The sequence below is a fragment of the Oncorhynchus clarkii genome, chromosome 16 (assembly GCF_045791955.1).
Source record: "Oncorhynchus clarkii lewisi isolate Uvic-CL-2024 chromosome 16, UVic_Ocla_1.0, whole genome shotgun sequence".
Classification (NCBI taxonomy): domain Eukaryota; kingdom Metazoa; phylum Chordata; class Actinopteri; order Salmoniformes; family Salmonidae; genus Oncorhynchus; species Oncorhynchus clarkii.
Genome location: NC_092162.1, coordinates 4236665 through 4253311, shown reverse-complemented (window position 1 = coordinate 4253311; position 16647 = coordinate 4236665). Strand labels below are relative to the sequence as shown.

The 16647-nt window shown below is 42.7% G+C and overlaps 1 protein-coding gene across 1 annotated transcript in view; it reads right to left on the bottom strand.

The window, feature by feature from the left end:
- The window catches only part of LOC139367876 (zinc finger MIZ domain-containing protein 1-like), a 272212-nt gene extending 257122 nt beyond the window's left edge, over positions 1-15090 (bottom strand). Inside the window, exon 1 of the mRNA XM_071106227.1 lies at positions 15038-15090. The gene's annotated coding sequence lies outside the window, so the exon portion shown is untranslated. The remainder of the gene's footprint in view (positions 1-15037) is intronic.
- Positions 15091-16647: the final 1557 nt, after the last annotated feature.

Sequence of the window (16647 nt, the reverse complement as noted above, 5' to 3'; positions counted from 1 at the left end):
CCCCACAGATGGAAACCACTGGCCCATCTTTGACCTCCCTAGAGATGGAAACCACTGGCCCATCTTTGACTTCCCCACAGATGGAAACCACTGGCCCATCTTTGACTTCCCCACAGATGGAAACCACTGGCCCATCTTTGACCTCCCTAGAGATGGAAACCACTGGCCCATCTTTGACTTCCCCACAGATGGAAACCACTGGCTTTGCCATCTATTGTTATCTCCAAACTTTATAATTTTCCATAGATTGCGTCCGTGAATCCGCCATAGAAATAGTTAGAAAGTATAAAATGAAGCTGCATTGTATTGGACACGGTGTAACCTTTGGTAAGTATGATTGGGAAACTATTTTACACCATACAGCAACGTCAAGTCAGCCAGTGGTCATGGTTCTCACAGGGGAAGTCAAACGATAGGCTACAATGACTTTGCTCGGGATCATGAACGCCACCAATTACATGTACTGTAACTATTCGTTTTCTTGATTTTTTTTAAATTTATTTTGCGGGTGTCTTTTTCACTATCTGGATTGACACTTGTGGCTAAAGTTCCACCAGTCTGCTCTTTCCATGTGAAAGCTATTATCCCTTTATTGATGTGGATGGAGATGGACGGGAGGAGAAGAAAATCAGGTTAAAAGAAGAGTTTTTACATGGGTTGGGTTTGTGAGCCATTCAGAGGGTGAACGGACAAGACAAAATATTTAAGTGCCTTTGAACGGGGTTATGGTAGTAGGTGTCAGGGGCACCGGGTTTGTGTCAAGAACTGTAACGCTGCTGGGGTTTTTCACGCTCAACAGTTTCCTGTGTTGTATCAAGAATGGTCCACCATCCAAAGGACATTCAGCTAACTTGACACAACTGTAGAAATAATTGGAGTCAACATTGGGCCAGCATCCCTGTGGAACGCTTTCAACACCTTGTAGAGAAACAATCTGAGATGGTGAGTGTTGAAATCTTATTTCTTGTGCTTCTTGAGGTGGAACGACCCAGCCGTTAAATTCCACAATCTCCTAAAGGAACGATACGCCCAAACCTCCCATCGCAAAGCCCTAACCTTCTAGGAGATTAACCTAGAGAAGATCCCATCAGCCAGCTGGTTCTGGGACTCTGTTCACAAACAGACAACGCAAAGCCCCTGTTTCTAACAACAGAAAGGATTTCAGACCAATCTGCGATGGTGGGGGTAAAAATCCTCTTTCGGGTGCATTTTTGAGATGGAACGACCCAGCAGCAATTTCAAAAGATCTGCCTTTTAGTCATATTCACTCAGTGGGAAGGATTAACACACACTTTGAGTGTTTACAGTTTTACAGATGTTTTTGTAATAGTAGTTCAGTTCGAAAAGTGAATCTCCCTTTAGCCATGACTCTCTCTAAAGCACTTCCATACTACAGTAGATTTTAGCATAGAGCAAAAGAGGAGAAAATGATCTCAAATCAAATCAAAGTTTATTGTCACGTGTAGTAGACCTTACAGTGAAATGCTGAATACAACAGGTGTAGTAGACCTCACAGTGAAATGCTGAATACCACAGGTGTAGTAGACCTCACAGTGAAATGCTGAATACAACAGGTGTAGTAGACCTTACAGTGAAATGCTGTATACAACAGGTGTAGTAGACCTCACAGTGAAATGCTGTATACAACAGGTGTAGTAGACCTCACAGTGAAATGCTGAATACAACAGGTGTAGTAGACCTCACAGTGAAATGCTGAATACAACAGGTGTAGTAGACCTTACAGTGAAATGCTGTATACAACAGGTGTAGTAGACCTTACAGTGAAATGCTGTATACAACAGGTGTAGTAGACCTCACAGTGAAATGCTGAATACAACAGGTGTAGTAGACCTTACAGTGAAATGCTGTATACAACAGGTGTAGTAGACCTTACAGTGAAATGCTGAATACAACAGGTGTAGTAGACCTCACAGTGAAATGCTGAATACAACAGGTGTAGTAGACCTTACAGTGAAATGCTGAATACAACAGGTGTAGTAGACCTTACAGTGAAATGCTGAATACAACAGGTGTAGTAGACCTTACAGCGAAATGCTGAATACAACAGGTGTAGTAGACCTTACAGTGAAATGCTGAATACAACAGGTGTAGTAGACCTTACAGTGAAATGCTGAATACACCAGGTGTAGTAGACCTTACAGTGAAATGCTGACTACAACAGGTGTAGGTAGACCTCACAGTGAAATGCTGAATACAACAGGTGTAGTAGACCTTACAGTGAAATGCTGTATACAACAGGTGTAGTAGACCTCACAGTGAAATGCTGTATACAACAGGTGTAGTAGACCTCACAGTGAAATGCTGAATACAACAGGTGTAGTAGACCTCACAGTGAAATGCTGAATACAACAGGTGTAGTAGACCTTACAGTGAAATGCTGTATACAACAGGTGTAGTAGACCTTACAGTGAAATGCTGTATACAACAGGTGTAGTAGACCTCACAGTGAAATGCTGAATACAACTGGTGTAGTAGACCTTACAGTGAAATGCTGTATACAACAGGTGTAGTAGACCTTACAGTGAAATGCTGAATACAACAGGTGTAGTAGACCTCACAGTGAAATGCTGAATACAACAGGTGTAGTAGACCTTACAGTGAAATGCTGAATACAACAGGTGTAGTAGACCTTACAGTGAAATGCTGAATACAACAGGTGTAGTAGACCTTACAGCGAAATGCTGAATACAACAGGTGTAGTAGACCTTACAGTGAAATGCTGAATACAACAGGTGTAGTAGACCTTACAGTGAAATGCTGAATACAACAGGTGTAGTAGACCTTACAGTGAAATGCTGACTACAACAGGTGTAGGTAGACCTCACAGTGAAATGCTGAATACAACAGGTGTAGTAGACCTTACAGTGAAATGCTGACTACAACAGGTGTAGGTAGACCTTACCGGTAGACCTTATTTAAAGGCTCTAACCAATAGTTGTTATTGTAGATTAAAGGGATACCTCAGGATTTTGGCAATGAACTAGCGTTAGCGCAATGACTGGGAGTCTATGGGTATCTGCTAGCAGGGCGTCTATGGGTATCTGCTAGCAGGGCGTCTATGGGTATCTGATAGCAGGGCGTCTATGGGTATCTGATAGCAGGGCGTCTATGGGTATCTGCTAGCAGGGCGTCTATGGGTATCTGCTAGCAGGGCGTCTATGGGTATCTGCTAGCAGGGCGTCTATGGGTATCTGCTAGCAGGGCGTCTATGGGTATCTGCTAGCAGGGCGTCTATGGGTATCTGCTAGCAAGGCGTCTATGGGTATCTGCTAGCAGGGCGTCTATGGGTATCTGCTAGCAGGGAGTCTATGGGTTTCTGCTAGCAGGGAGTCTATTGGTATCTGCTAGCAGGGCGTCTATGGGTATCTGCTAGCAGGGCGTCTATGGGTATCTGCTAGCAGGGAGTCTATGGGTATCTGCTAGCAGGGCGTCTATGGGTATCTGCTAGCAGGGCGTCTATGGGTATCTGCTAGCAGGGTGTCTATGGGTATCTGCTAGCAGGGCGTCTATGGGTATCTGCTAGCAGGGCGTCTATGGGTATTTGCTAGCAAGGCGGTATGGGTATCTGCTAGCAGGGAGTCTATGGGTATCTGCTAGCAGGGAGTCTATGGGTATCTGCTAGCAGGGAGTCTATTGGTATCTGCTAGCAGGGCGTCTATGGGTATCTGCTAGCAGGGCGTCTATGGGTATCTGCTAGTAGGGCGTCTATGGGTATCTGCTAGCAGGGAGTCTATGGGTATCTGCTAGCAGGGCGTCTATGGGTATCTGCTAGCAGGGCGTCTATGGGTATCTGCTAGCAGGGCGTCTATGGGTATCTGCTAGCAGGGAGTCTATGGGTATCTGCTAGCAGGGCGTATTTGGGTATCTGTGCATATTTGTAAACAACAGCTGGTGCACGAAATCTAAGGAAGTCTCTAGATTTTGCTCGCCTGAAGTAGAGTCTATTATGATAAATTGCGGGCCACACTACTTGCCTAGAGAGTTCTCAGCTATACTTTTTGTGGCTGTTTATTTACAAGAAACAGAAAGATGCTGGCACTAAGACCGCACTCAGTCAGCTGTATAAGGAAATAAGCAAACAGGAAACCACTCACCCAGAGGCTGCGCTCCTAGTGGCCGGAGACTTTAATGCAGGGAAACTTAAATCAGTTCTACCAAATCTCTATTAACATGTTAAATGTGCAACCAGAGGGAAAACAATTCTAGATCACCTGTACTCCACACACAGAGACGTGTACAAAGCTCTCCCTCGCCCTCATTTGGTAAATCCGACCATAATTCTATCCTCCTGATTCCTGCTTACATGCAAAAATGAAAGCAGGAAGCACCAGTGACTCGATCTTTAAAAAAATGATCAGATGAAGCAGATGCTAAACTACAGGACTGTTTTGCTATCACAGACTGGAACATGTTCCAGGATTCTTCCGATGGCATTGAGGAGTACACCACATCAGTCACTGGCTTCATCAATAAGCGCATCGAGGACGTCGTCCCCACAGTGTCTGGACATACATACCCCAACCAGAAGCCATGGATTACAGGCAACATTCGCACTGAGCTAAAGGGTAGAGCCGCCACTTTCAAAGTGCTTACAAGAAATCCCGCTATGCCCGGCGACGAACCATCAAACAGGCAAAGCGTCAATACAGGGCTAAGATTGAATCATACTACACCGGTTCCGACGCTCGTCGGATGTTGCAGGGCTTGCAAACTATTACAGACTACAAAGGGAAGCACAGCCGCGAGCTGCCCAGTGACACAAGCCTATCAGACGAGCTAAATCACTTCTACGCTCGCTTCCAGGCAAGCAACACTGAGGCATGCATGAGAGCATCAGCTGTTCCGGACGACTGTGTGATCACGCTCTCCGTAGCCGACGTGAGTAAGACCTCACGTCCGTAGCCATGAAGTGCTTTGAAAGGCTGGTGATGGCTCTCATCAACACCATTATCCCAAACAGATCCACAGATGATGCAATCTCTATTGCACTCCACACTGCCCTTTCCAACCAAGACAAAAGGAACACCTATGTGAGAATGCTATTCATTGACTACTGCTCAGCGTTCAACACCATAGTACCCTCAAAGCTCATCACTAAGCTAAGGAACCTGGGACTAAACACCTCCCTCTGCAACTGGATCCGGGACCCCCTGACAGGCCTCCCCCAGGTGGTGAGGGTAGGTAGCAGGACATCTGCCACGCTGATCCTCAACACTGGAGCTCCCCAGGGGTGCGTGCCATGTCCCCTCCTGTACTCCCTAATCACCCACGACTGCATGACCAGGCACGATTCCAACACCAGCAATAAGTTTGCTGACGACACAACAGCCTTATCACCGACAACGACGAGACAGCCTATAGGGAGGAGGTCAGAGACCCACATGTACATAGTACCTCAATAAGCCTGACTAACAGGTGTCTGTATAGAGCCTTGCTACTCTTATTTTCAAATGTCTTTTTACTGTTGTTTTATTTCTTTACTTACCTACGCACACACACACACACACACACACTTTTTTTTCTCCGCACTATTGGTTAGAGCCTGTAAGTAAGCATTTCACTGTAAGATCTACTACACCTGTTGTATTCGGTGCACGTGACAAATAAACTTTGATTTGATATATTCCTGCATTAAGTCTATGGGATACGCTAGCATGAAGTCTATAGGTATCTGCTAGCATGAAGTCTGTGGGATACGCTAGCATGAAGTCTATAGGTATACGCTAGCATGAAGTCTATGGGTATCTGCTAGCATGAAGTCTATAGGTATATGCTATCATTAAGTCTATGGGTATCTGCTAGCATGAAGTCTATAGGTATATGCTATCATTAAGTCTATGGGTATCTGCTAGCATGAAGTCTATAGGTATATGCTATCATTAAGTCTATGGGTATCTGCTAGCATGAAGTCTATAGGTATCTGCTAGCATGAAGTCTATAGGTATATGCTATCATTAAGTCTATGGGTATCTGCTAGCATGAAGTCTATAGGTATATGCTATCATTAAGTCTATGGGTATCTGCTAGCATGAAGTCTATAGGTATACGCTAGCATGAAGTCTATAGGTATACGCTAGCATGAAGTCTATAGGTATACGCTAGCATGAAGTCTATAGGTATATGCTAGCACGAAGTCTATAGGTATATGCTAGCATTAAGTCTATGGGTATCTGCTAGCATGAAGTCTATAGGTATATGCTAGCATTAAGTCTATGGGTATCTGCTAGCATGAAGTCTATAGGTATCTGCTAGCATTAAGTCTATAGGTATCTGCTATCATTAAGTCTATGGGTATCTGCTAGCATGAAGTCTATAGGTATTAGCTAGCATGAAGTCTATAGGTATCTGCTAGCATGAAGTCTATGGGTATCTGCTAGCATGAAGTCTATAGGTATCTGCTAGCATTAAGTCTATGGGTATATGCTAGCATTAAGTCTATGGGTATATGCTAGCATGAAGTCTATGGTATTCAACCACTTTGTTATGGCAAGCCTAAATAGTTCAGGAGTAAAAAATTGCTTAACAATTCACATAACATGTTGCATAGACCCACTCTGTGTAAAATATCCTACAACGGGTTGGTCAAAACAAGCATTAAAAGAGAGAAATACACAGAGAGAGAGAGAGAGAGAGAGAGAGAGAGAGAGAGAGAGAGAGAGAGAGAGAGAGAGAGAGAGAGAGAGAGAGAGAGAGAGAGAGAGAGAGAGAGAGAGAGAGAGAGAGAGAGAGACACAGAGAGAGAGAGAGAGAGAGAGAGAGAGAGAGAGAGAGAGAGAGAGAGAGAGATATCTATTGAGTGAAAAAAAAAAAAAACACAGTGTGCCATCACAGCAGCAAGATTTTTTCACTTTTGTTTATTATCTATTTCACTTGCTTTGGCAATGTAAACATATGTTTCCCATGCTAACAAAGCTCTTAAATTGAATTGAGACAGAGACGGACAGAGAGAGCAAGAGAGAGAGATAGAGAGACAGACACAGATAGAGACAGAGAGAGATAATAACTGATAACAGTTTAGTGATGGTAGTAGTAGTTGTAGTACTGATATAAAGGAGAAGATGACCGTTATTTAGTTATAAGTTAGTTATAGTTTCATTTTCCATAATTAGATTTTATATTTATTGCATTTCTACTATTGACTGTTACCATTTTATTGTTATTATTTTTGTTATTATTTTTGTATTATTATTTACAACCATTTTATATTATTATTTGTTATCATTTATAATTTTCTTACAATGTATATTGTATACATTGTTGCTTTGGCAATATTGACACAATGTTTTTCATGCCAATAAAGCAGCTTGAAATTGAATTTGAATTTGAGAGAGAGAGAGAGAGAGAGACAGAGACAGAGACAGAGACATAGACAGAGAGAGAGAGAGACAGAGACAGAGAGAGAGACAGAGACATAGACAGAGAGAGAGACAGAGACAGAGAGACAGAGACAGAGACATAGACAGAGAGAGAGACAGAGACAGAGAGAGAGAGAGCGAGAGAGAGACAGAGACAGAGACAGAGACAGAGACAGAGAGAGACATAGACAGAGAGAGAGAGACAGAGACAGAGAGAGAGAGAGAGAGAGAGAGACAGAGACAGAGACATAGACAGAGAGAGAGAGAGACAGAGACAGAGACAGAGACATAGACAGAGAGAGAGAGAGACAGAGACAGAGACAGAGACAGAGACAGAGAGAGAGAGAGAGAGATCAGACCTGGGCTCTGACCGTTAATCAGACCTGGGCTCTGAAAGTTAATCACAGGTTCTGTCAGACCTGGGCTCTGACCGTTAACCACAGGTTCTGTCAGACCTGGGCTCTGACCGTTAACCTAAAGAAAATAAATGACTAGAATGATATTCCAAAAGAGGTCTGGAAATCAGGATGACAAATATAAATTCTATTTGGACACAGTTCTATTAGAACACACCAAAAACGACACATATCTAGGACTAAATATCAGCAGCACAGGAAAGCTTTCACATGTGAACGAGCTGAGAGACATAAAGAACATTCTACGCCATTAATCGGAACATTAAAATCAAAATTCCCAATTAGAATCTGAATCTGAAGAGTCTCTTCAGCCAGCTGGTTCTGAGGCTCAGTTCACCAACCCAAACCAACCCCATAACGACTCAGGACAGCACTCAGCCAGCTGGTTCTGAGGCTCAGTTCACTAACCCAAACAACCCCATAACGACTCAGGACAGCACTCAGCCAGCTGGTTCTGAGGCTCAGTTCACTAACCCAAACCAACCCCATAACGACTCAGGACAGCACTCAGCCAGCTGGTTCTGAGGCTCAGTTCACTAACCCAAACAACCCCATAGAGACTCAGGACAGCACTCAGCCAGCTGGTTCTGAGGCTCAGTTCACCAACCCAAACCAACCCCATAACGACTCAGGACAGCACTCAGCCAGCTGGTTCTGAGGCTCAGTTCACCAACCCAAACCAACCCCATAACGACTCAGGACAGTACTCAGCCAGCTGGTTCTGAGGCTCAGTTCACTAACCCAAACAACCCCATAACGACTCAGGACAGCACTCAGCCAGCTGGTTCTGAGGCTCAGTTCACCAACCCAAACCAACCCCATAACGACTCAGGACAGTACTCAGCCAGCTGGTTCTGAGGCTCAGTTCACTAACCCAAACCAACCCCATAACGACTCAATCTGCCCCAACCAAATCATCAAAAACACATCACCTAGTGGAAAGAGAGAGGGAGAGAGAGTCTTATCCCTGTACTGTAAGACAGTGAGGGAGACAGAGTATACATACATACAAGGTACAGCCAGCTGCCAGCCATTCCCTATGAAGCTAGACTAATATACAAGGTATATATATATATACATACATACATATATAATATATATATATATATATATATATATATATATATATATATATATATATATATATATATATATATACATACATACATACATACATACATACATACATACATACATATATATAATATACCTACATATATATAATATATACACATACATACATACATACATACATACATACATACATACATACATATATATATATAATATACATACATACATACATATATATATAATATATACATACAAGGTACAGCCAGCTGCCAGCCATTCCCTATGTATTACACTAGATTTGACCAAGACCCCTATGGACCCTGGTTAGCCTTGGTCAAACCTGTCGGGATATAAGGAGCCACGTAGGAGTCTGCCTTGGCCAAGGCACCATGCCAGTCTAGCACAGGACGGGAACCATGTGACCAGCTCGCTGTGACAGATGTTACTGTGCAGTAAACAACGGCACTGAACAAAAGAGAGAGATGGTATAGGGAGAGAGAGATACAGATATACAAAGAGGTATAGAGATATAGAGGTATAGAGGTATAGAGGTATAGAGGTATAGAGGTATAGATATACAGAGATATAGAGATATAGAGGTATAGAGGTATAGAGGTATAGAGGTATAGATATACAGAGATATAGAGGTATAGATATACAGAGATATAGAGGTATAGAGGTATAGATATACAGAGATATAGAGATATAGAGGTATAGAGGTATAGATATACAGAGATATAGAGATATAGAGGTATAGAGGTATAGAGATATAGATATACAGAGATATAGAGATACAGAGGTATAGAGGTATAGAGGTATAGATATACAGAGATATAGAGATACAGAGGTATAGAGGTATAGATATACAGAGATATAGAGATACAGAGATATAGAGGTATAGATATACAGAGATATAGAGATATAGAGGTATAGAGGTATAGAGATATAGAGGTATAGATATACAGAGATATAGAGGTATAGAGGTATAGATATACAGAGATATAGAGGTATAGAGGTATAGAGGTATAGAGGTATAGAGATATAGAGGTATAGAGATATAGAGGTATAGAGGTATAGAGATATAGATATACAGAGATATAGAGGTATAGAGGTATAGAGATATAGAGGTATAGAGGTATAGAGATATAGAGGTATAGAGGTATAGAGGTATAGAGGTATAGATATACAGAGATATAGAGGTATAGAGGTATAGATATACAGAGATATAGAGGTATAGAGGTATAGATATACAGAGATATAGAGGTATAGAGGTATAGATATACAGAGATATAGAGGTATAGAGGTATAGAGGTATAGAGATATAGAGGTATAGAGGTATAGAGGTATAGAGATATAGAGGTATAGAGGTATAGAGGTATAGAGATATAGAGGTATAGAGGTATAGAGGTATAGAGATATAGAGATATAGAGGTATAGAGGTATAGAGGTATAGAGGTACAGAGATATAGAGGTATAGAGGTAGAGAGATATAGAGATACGGAGGTATAGAGGTATAGAGGTAGAGAGATATAGAGATACAGTTATATAGATATACAGAGACAGAGGTATAGAGATGTAGAGACATAGATACAGAGACCATGTATAATTCAAATCTGGAATAGTATAGTTAATATGGCTACTGTTCTGTTACAATGCAATACCAAACCCTGGAGCTTTTGGTTTAAGCCCCCCCCCCCCCCCCATCCCCCCCCCCTCCTTTATCCTGTTCCCTCCCTCCCTCCCTCCCACTGGTTGAGCAGCACAGCCTCTTTCAGTCTTCCAGTGAGAGTGTGGGGTCAAATCTCTTGATATTTGTAAGGGCGGGGCCACTGTTCAAGCGAAGCACATTTGGTGCACTATTGTGTTAACAGACCGACCCAGAGGGCTGAGGGCTGCTGGGAATAACTCACATTCTGATGTTAACAGACCGACCCAGAGGGCTGCTGGGAATAACTCACATTCTGATGTTAACAGACCCAGAGGGCTGAGGGCTGCTGGGAATAACACATTCTGATGTTAACAGACAGACCCAGGGGGCTGAGGGCTGCTGGGAATAACTCACCTTCTGATGTTAACAGACCGACCCAGAGGGCTGCTGGGAATAACTCACATTCTGATGTTAACAGACCCAGAGGGCTGAGGGCTGCTGGGAATAACTCACATTCTGATGTTAACAGACCGACCCAGAGGGCTGAGGGCTGCTGGGAATAACTCACAATCTGATGTTAACAGACAGACCCAGGGGGCTGAGGGCTGCATGGGAATAACTCACATTCTGATGTTAACAGACCGACCCAGAGGGCTGCTGGGAATAACTCACATTCTGATGTTAACAGACCCAGAGAGCTGCTGGGAATAACTCACATTCTGGTGTCCCAGGCTGGGTGGAAGGGAGAGGAGAGAGGAAGAGGGGAGAGAGGAAGGAGGGGAGAGAGGGGAGAGGAAGATGGCAGAGAAGAAGGAGGGGAGAGAGGGGAGAGGAAGGGGGAGAGAAGAAGGAGGGGAGAGAGGGGAGAGAAGAAGGAGGGGAGAGAGGGGAGAGGAAGGGGGAGAGAAGAAGGAGGGGAGAGAGGGGAGAGGAAGGGGGAGAGAAGAAGTAGGGTAGAGAGGGGAGAGGAAGGGGGAGAGAGCAAGAGAGGAGAGAGGAGAGGGGGATTTATTTGTGGTTTTACTTGTGCTTACCAGTATGCTTTTGTGTTCTAGTATGTGTGTGTATATAAATATATACAGTGCCTTGCGAAAGTATTCGGCCCCCTTGAACTTTGCGACCTTTTGCCACATTTCAGGCTTCAAACATAAAGATATAAAACTGTATTTTTTTGTGAAGAATCAACAACAAGTGGGACACAATCATGAAGTGGAACGACATTTATTGGATATTTCAAACTTTTTTAACAAATCAAAAACTGAAAAATTGGGCGTGCAAAACTATTCAGCCCCCTTAAGTTAATACTTTGTAGCGCCACCTTTTGCTGCGATTACAGCTGTAAGTCGCTTGGGGTATGTCTCTATCAGTTTTGCACATCGAGAGACTGACATTTTTTCCCATTCCTCCTTGCAAAACAGCTCGAGCTCAGTGAGGTTGGATGGAGAGCATTTGTGAACAGCAGTTTTCAGTTCTTTCCACAGATTCTCGATTGGATTCAGGTCTGGACTTTGACTTGGCCATTCTAACACCTGGATATGTTTATTTTTGAACCATTCCATTGTAGATTTTGCTTTATGTTTTGGATCATTGTCTTGTTGGAAGACAAATCTCCGTCCCAGTCTCAGGTCTTTTGCAGACTCCATTCTTCCAGAATGGTCCTGTATTTGGCTCCATCCATCTTCCCATCAATTTTAACCATCTTCCCTGTCCCTGCTGAAGAAAAGCAGGCCCAAACCATGATGCTGCCACCACCATGTTTGACAGTGGGGATGGTGTGTTCAGCTGTGTTGCTTTTACGCCAAACATAACGTTTTGCATTGTTGTCAAAAAGTTCCATTTTGGTTTCATCTGACCAGAGCACCTTCTTCCACATGTTTGGTGTGTCTCCCAGGTGGCTTGTGGCAAACTTTAAACAACACTTTTTATGGATATCTTTAAGAAATGGCTTTCTTGCCACTCTTCCATAAAGGCCAGATTTGTGCAATATACGACTGATTGTTGTCCTATGGACAGAGTCTCCCACCTCAGCTGTAGATCTCTGCAGTTCATCCAGAGTGATCATGGGCCTCTTGGCTGCATCTCTGATCAGTCTTCTCCTTGTATGAGCTGAAAGTTTAGAGGGACGGCCAGGTCTTGGTAGATTTGCAGTGGTCTGATACTCCTTCCATTTCAATATTATCGCTTGCACAGTGCTCCTTGGGATGTTTAAAGCTTGGGAAATCTTTTAGTATCCAAATCCGGCTTTAAACTTCTTCACAACAGTATCTCGGACCTGCCTGGTGTGTTCCTTGTTCTTCATGATGCTCTCTGCGCTTTTAACGGACCTCTGAGACTATCACAGTGCAGGTGCATTGATACGGAGACTTGATTACACACAGGTGGATTGTATTTATCATCATTAGTCATTTAGGTCAACATTGGATCATTCAGAGATCCTCACTGAACTTCTGGAGAGAGTTTGCTGCACTGAAAGTAAAGGGGCTGAATAATTTTGCACGCCCAATTTTTCAGTTTTTGATTTGTTAAAAAAGTTTGAAATATCCAATAAATGTCGTTCCACTTCATGATTGTGTCCCACTTGTTGTTGATTCTTCACAAAAAAATACAGTTTTATATCTTTATGTTTGAAGCCTGAAATGTGGCAAAAGGTTGCAAAGTTCAAGGGGGCCGAATACTTTCGCAAGGCACTGTATATATTGCGATAGTGTTTATTGTGTATTTTATATTGTATTATGGGGGAAAAAACAAAGCTTAATATAAATTTTCTGTTAAAAAACAGGTGAGACAACATGTAGAAACAAGAAGAGCATGTTTACAATAGAACCGTATTAGCTAAACAGAGAAATACTTGTTACTTTCAGCTATAGATGACTAGCCTATTAGATTAGCCTGCCATGCTAATGGACCCCAACATGAGTCCTGTACCATTTCATAAGCCAATCAGCATCTTTATCAAAAGTGTTCTTAATATATATTACGGAGGGCTATTAATTCACATGTTGGCTTTGGAAGCATAGCATATTAGACTCATTAATCAAACTGGAGAGAAAATTGTCAAATTAACCAAAATCTGCCTGCATGCATTCTCGCTCAAAGAAAATGTCAAATTTTAATTTCACAATGTCGTCAAAGTTAATTAGTATTTATTAATTTGTTTAATATTTCGTATTATAATAATTATCTTTGTTACACATTTTTTTATGTATTTAATAAACACAGAACATCTTTAGGGAAAATGCTATCTAGAAAATGAATGGGGGGGGGTTTAAAGATTAACTAGAAAATGAATGGGGGGGGGGGGGGGGGGTTAAAGATGAACTAGAAAATGAATGGGGGGGAGGGGGGGGGGGTTAAAGATGAACTAGAAAATGAATGGGGGGGGGGGGGGGGGGGGGTTAAAGATGAACTAGTAAAGGAATGCTAGCAAAGTTCGTCTGGAGGTCAAGATATTTAATAAGAACCTCCTCCTGGCATTAGTCATGGGAGTGGACTCAAGAAGGCTCCCAACTCCACACACACACACACACACACACTCCCTCCCTCCCTCCCTCCCTCTGCCTACAGCAGCCAACCTAAACCAACCGGGCCAACTGTATTGCATATTTATCCAGCTGATAAAACCTGCAAACCAAATATGTTGACCAACCAAACACTATCCCAGTGTTTATAACGAGTAGGACCAACCAAACACAATCCCAGTGTTTAGAGAAAGTAGGACGGACCAAACACTATCCCAGTGTTTATAGCAAGTAGGACAAACCAAACACTATCCCAGTGTTTATAACGAGTAGGACCAACCAAACACTATCCCAGTGTTTAGAGCAAGTAGGACAAACCAAACACTATCCCAAAGTTTATAGCAAGTAGGACCAACCAAACACTATCCCAGAGTTTATAACAAGTAGAACCAACCAAACACTATCCCAGTGTTTAGAGCAAGTATGACCAACCAAACACTATCCCAGTGTTTATAACAAGTAGGACCAACCAAACACGATCGCAGTGTTTAGAGCAAGTAGGACGAACCAAACACTATCCCAAAGTTTATAGCAAGTAGAACCAACCAAACACTATCCCAGTGTTTAGAGCAAGTATGACCAACCAAACACTATCCCAGAGTTTATAACAAGTAGAACCAACCAAACACTATCCCAGTGTTTAGAGCAAGTATGACCAACCAAACACTATCCCAGAGTTTATAACAAGTAGGACCAACCAAACACGATCGCAGTGTTTAGAGCAAGTAGGACGAACCAAACACTATCCCAAAGTTTATAGCAAGTAGAACCAACCAAACACTATCCCAGTGTTTAGAGCAAGTATGACCAACCAAACACTATCCCAGAGTTTATAACAAGTAGAACCAACCAAACACTATCCCAGTGTTTAGAGCAAGTATGACCAACCAAACACTATCCCAGAGTTTATAACAAGTAGGACCAACCAAACACGATCGCAGTGTTTAGAGCCCAGGCTCTGCATTGGGAAAAGGGTGAGATAGTTTAATGAGGAAAGGAACTCACCTGTGTTGACTATAAATCCTGGATTCTTCTTCCTCCGTCTCTCTCTGTCTGCCGCCACATCAGACCCCCCCACCCCCCCCCACCCAGTCACATGTCAGGTAGGGGTCCTCCACCCCAGATTCTGCTGCTCCTAAAACGACAAAACATTGAAGAAGTTTAGTTTATTGACCTAACAGTTGTCATTAAAAACAATGAAACATTTTTTACATCGTTTTTACAAATTAAGAAAACATGTTGTGACACCACATTTAATTTCACATCTGTCACCAAATACATTCATTAATTAATTCAGCAAAATGACAAGAGGTTTTGGCCTCCATCCCAAATACCAAACTATTTCCTACATAGTGCACCTATGTTTTGAACCAGGGAACATAAAGAACCAGCGGGGGCTTTGGGACGCAAAATAAACAATGAATTGACACTACTGGTCTTCTCTATAGACACTACTGGTCCTTTCTATAGACACTACTGGTCCTCTCTCTATAGACACTACTGGTCCTCTCTCTATAGACACTACTGGTCTTCTCTCTATAGACACTACTGGTCCTTTCTATAGACACTACTGGTCCTCTCTCTATAGACACTACTGGTCCTCTCTATAGACACTACTGGTCTTCTCTCTATAGACACTACTGGTCTTCTCTATAGACACTACTGGTCCTCTCTCTATAGACACTACTGGTCCTTTCTCTATAGACACTACTGGTCCTCTCTCTATAGACACTACTGGTCCTCTCTCTATAGACACTACTGGTCCTCTCTATAGACACTACTGGTCCTCTCTATAGACACTACTGGTCCTCTCTATAGACACTACTGGTCCTCTCTATAGACACTACTGGTCCTCTCTCTATAGACACTACTGGTCCTCTCTCTATAGACACTACTGGTCTTCTCTATAGACACTACTGGTCTTCTCTCTATAGACACTACTGGTCCTCTCTATAGACACGACTGGTCCTCTCTATAGACACTACTGGTCCTCTCTTTATAGAGACTACTGGTCCTCTCTCTATAGACACTACTGGTCCTCTCTATAGACACTACTGGTCCTCTCTCTATAGACACGACTGGTCCTCTCTCTATAGACACTACTGGTCCTCTCTATAGACACTACTGGTCCTCTCTATAGACACTACTGGTCCTCTCTATAGACACTACTGGTCCTCTCTCTATAGACACTACTGGTCCTCTCTATAGACACTACTGGTCCTCTCTATAGACACTACTGGTCCTCTCTATAGACACTACTGGTCCTCTCTATAGACACTACTGGTCCTCTCTCTATAGACACTACTGGTCCTCTCTATAGACACTACTGGTCCTCTCTATAGACACTACTGGTCCTCTCTATAGACACTACTGGTCCTCTCTATAGACACTACTGGTCCTCTCTATAGACACTACTGGTCCTCTCTCTATAGACACTACTGGTCCTCTCTATAGACACTACTGGTCCTCTCTCTATAGACACTACTGGTCTTCTCTATAGACACTACTGGTCTTCTCTCTATAGACACTACTGGTCCTCTCTATAGACACGACTGGTCCTCTCTATAGACACTACTGGTCCTCTCTTTATAGACACTACTGGTCCTCTCTCTATA